This window comes from Rutilus rutilus, assembly GCF_951802725.1.
Source record: "Rutilus rutilus genome assembly, chromosome: 15".
In the NCBI taxonomy this organism is placed as follows: Eukaryota; Metazoa; Chordata; class Actinopteri; order Cypriniformes; family Leuciscidae; genus Rutilus; species Rutilus rutilus.
Window position 1 is genome coordinate 21,484,763 of NC_140220.1, and position 4,347 is coordinate 21,489,109.

Sequence of the window (4,347 nt, forward strand, 5' to 3'; positions counted from 1 at the left end):
CTGCTACACCAAATGCTGACCAAGTATCTGAAGGTTGATCAGCGAGCTCTTTGGCTACTGTTAAAGCAGCAACCAATCAGCTGTGCCCTATAGAGAATGATGTGATTGCAAGCAGATTGAGTTAAGGACCTATCAGTCTGTGCCATCTAGAGTTTCATGACAGAACTTTGTATTTAAAGTCTTGAATATTGCTGTAAATCTGTGGTTATTAAACATTGTTAAATTAGACCAACATTACACAAACCTACACAGCAAAATCTCCAGTGTTGAAATCCTGGTGTTAAGGACTCTTAGAGTAAAGAGTTAAAATTCTGGTGTTGAATTTCAAGGGATTAACACTGCTAGTGTAAACCGCACCCTCTGGCTGGTGTAAATATGTAGAGTTACTAAATTTACACGGAGAGAGTGTTATTAGTTACATCCGGGACATTTATGCGCTGGGCGCGACGAAACAACCTGAAACTTTTTTCACAGACGCCATTTTCTTTGACTCGCGATGCAAGGCATACGAGGAGGGAAAACGCAGATATGAAGTGTTTTATCGCATTTATATATGCATTTTATACAATTTTATTACATCATATTGTTTTATTACAATATGTATGTGCTGTGAACGGCTAAATCGTTCTCAGAAAGGCATTTTCGTTGACGCGCGATGCGGAGCAGACCAGGATGAGGTTGCTTTTAAACAGAGAAACGACGAAAGTAAGTGTTTTATCTAATTTACAATATGTATTTTATAACATATTGATTTATAGAGAAATTTAAATGTTCTGCGTGTTTAAACGAGCCGAAACCTTTCTCAAAGGCGACATCTTTGACTCAATACGGAGCTGACGACGAGAAGGTTTGCTTGTAACGTCAACAGGGAAAACACCCAAAGTAAGTGTTTTTAACCTAATTTACAACATGTATTTCATGGCATTATAATGTTTTATAACGATATTTATGTGATGTGCGCCTAAACCTTTCTCACAGACTAACATTAGCTGCTATGCCCTGCATCTTCTTTGACTCGTGACACAGTGCAGACGCGGAGTTTGCTTTTTAACGGTGAAAACACAGAGTAAGTGTTTTAACTCATTTACAATACGTATTTTATAATGTTATTTTGTTTTATGACAATATTTGTGATGTGCAAATATCATAATGTGTTTATCCTCAAACTATCTTTTACTTTCATTTTATCTGAAAAACAAACTTTCTTAGAATGTGTAAGTAATTCTTTAAGATTATGTTTATGAAAATGTATTTAACAGATTCAATTTTGGTTGATATTTGAATATGCTTTCATGTTTAAATGTATTGATTGTGTTATTTGTGTTTGTTAGGAGCATTTCCATGCTGGACCAAGTGGCTAAGGCTAACCAGGCTTGGTCTTTAAAGGCTGTAACGTTACAGACTAGAACCTGGTGAGGGTCAGATTTTACAGATAACATATGAGATAACATATGAGATAATCATGTGCATAAACATTTTTAAAAAATTATAGCTTTGTTGCTAATTGGTATAACTAGATTTTTTGTGTTTCATAACAGTCATTTTGAATTTGTCCAGTCAAATTACTTTACAAAAGTTACTTTTCCTTTTCCTTAAATAAAATTAGTTTTCAAACCAATTGTTTTCATGATTTGACAGGTAGATGTTTTCTTGGTTTTTAATTTTAGACTCAACTGATTGGGAAATCTCTGCCCATCACCTGCCTCCGACATCACAAAGCCACAAGAAGGGAACGAAGATTCTTCTGTCAGCTGACTATTTAGTGAGGTTTCTTAAGGTGCGTGTCTAAATTTATTCCTAAAGGGTTAGTTCACCTACAAATGGAAATTATGTCGTTACTTACCCTCATCTCGTTCCAAACATGCAAGACTTTATTTCATCTTCACAACACAAATGAGGATATTTTTAATGAAATCTGAGAGTTTCCCGTCCCTCCATTGACAGTCCACGCAAATACCACGTTCAAGCCCCAGAAAGGTGTAAAGGTACATCATTAAAGTACTCCATGCGACTCCAGTGGTTTAACATACATTTTATTAAACTACGCAAGTGCTGTGTTTGCAGCAACAAAACATTTACCACTTAATTTATAAAATATTAATTTCCAACATGCGTTGTTAAGTGAGCGTGCATCGAAGATTAATAATTTGTAAATGAAGTTGAGTTTTTGTTGTTGTTGTTTTTTCGTGCAAACAAAGCACTTTTGTTGCTTCATAAAAAAATTTGAAGTTAAACCACCTGAGTCACATGGATTACTTATGATTTCCTTTATACCTTTCTGTGGCTTTGGAAGTGATAGTTGAATAGGCTGTCGATGAAGGGACAGAAATCTCTTAGATTTTATAAAAAATATCTTAAAGGGATAGTTCGGCCAAAAATTATATTTAACCCATGATTTACTCGCCCTCAAGCCGTTCGAGATGCATATGTCAATCTTTTATCAGACGAACACATTTTCAGTTATTTTAGAAAATGTCTTCGATCTTTCAGTGGTTATAATGTGAAGCAATGGGGTCCACCTCCTTCAAGTCCAAAAATGTGCATGCATCCTTCACAAAAGTAATCCATCCGGCTCCAGGGGCATAAACGAAGGCCTTCTGAGGGTAATCCGTGCGGTTTTGTTGTAAAAATATACATATTTACTGGCTGCGCTGTCACGTTCGTTTTATGTCACAACGCTTCCTACGCTATACGTCCTACGTCATACGCCAGCATCCATCTCCGTAAACGCGCGTCGACCGTTGCCGGAAGCCAGTTATTTTCGTTTATAAAGTTTTAAATATGTATATTTTTACGACAAAACCGCACGGATTACCCTCAGAAGGCCTTCGTTTATCCCTCTGGAGCCGGATGGATTACTTTTGTGAAGGATGCATGCACATTTTTGGACTTGAAGCAGTGGACCCTATTGCTTCACATTATAACCACTGAAAGATCTAAGACATTTTCTAAAATAACTGAAAATGTGTTCGTCTGAAAAAAGATCGACATATGCATCTCGAACGGCTTGAGGGTGAGTAAATCATGGATTAAATATCGTTTTTGGCTGAACTATCCTTTAAGTGTTCCGAAGATGAGCAAAACTCTTACTGGTTTGGAACAACATAAGGGTAAATAATGACAGAATTTACATTTTTGGATGAATTAAGTCTTTAATTTACTTGGAAATCAGAAAAATTCTTAATCTAACCAAAATAGTTTATTGTTTGAGTCACCTTGCTGTATTTATAAAACACAAATAGTATTAATTGTAAATGGTCTGGTTTTGTGTTGTCTACTCTAGGGAACCAGCACTCCAGGATTTTGAGAAAGTTGGATCTGCACAGCCTTTCCTGCTCTGTGAAACAACTAGGCTATGCACTGAACTTTACTGTCAGCAACTGGACACAACTGATCCACTCATATCCTGCAACTGTTTTTCATCTGTTGAATGTTGTTGCTGTACTGTTGCAAAGTCGAAGGTATTGACTCAACTTCACTGACACAGGACTTACATTCACTGACATGTACAGGACTTGAAGTATTACAGAGATACAGACCATTTGATGAGCAGCTTTCACATAATTCTGATGACAGAAATGCCTATATTTTGCCTTCATTTATTTTAAAAGTTAACATATGATGTAAAGGGACTTGTTCGTTAATAAAAACTAGCTTGTTAAAACAACTGTTTGCATTTTGCCTTTATTTTTAACTTTACAATGAACCGAATTCTAACTTTCTGGATTGTTTTGATGTGCATTCAATGTTATCAATAGGTTAAATGCTTTGCTTTTATTTCTGAAAAGATTCCTTTTGTCAAAAAGCACATCTCATAAATACAAACTCAATTTGAGTCAAATTTAACACTCCTGAAATGTATATATGACTCCCTCCATTTTGGAGTTAAAATAACACTTTTGAAAGTGTGAAATATGCACATTACTCACGGAGTACATTTTAAACACTGTAAGAGTTCAAATGTACTCCATGAGTAATGTATATTGACTCAAATTGAGTTAAATGTACACTGGCTTTTTTGCTGACATGGATTTTTTGCTGTGTACCTTAATAAAGAGTGTTTGTGACATTTTCTGCCATTTGTCTTTAGTAGGAATGGAAGCAGCTCTAGAGGTAGCCTATTGGTATTGACACTCAATAATGTTATTGCTGAACAGTATTTTAACACTTAATGTTGTTGTATTCACACTACACTGGTGTTGGTGTAAAAATAAAAATGTTACTCAATAACACTGTAATTTAACACTAACACTAGTGTGGTGTAAAAACAACAATGTTAAGTGTTGAATAGTGCTAACTTTTAACAATATACAGTGTTGAATTAACAGAAAATTAGTGTTAAAAAAT

General features: G+C 35.3%; 1 long non-coding RNA gene across 1 annotated transcript; it reads left to right on the plus strand.

Moving 5' to 3' along the window:
* The first annotated feature begins 434 nt into the window (after positions 1–434).
* LOC311304364 lies at positions 435–4,072 on the plus strand. The gene is made up of 6 exons (XR_014629916.1): positions 435–705; positions 809–882; positions 979–1,066; positions 1,332–1,412; positions 1,668–1,777; positions 3,284–4,072. It is a non-coding gene; the product is annotated as an uncharacterized lncRNA (long non-coding RNA).
* Positions 4,073–4,347: the final 275 nt, after the last annotated feature.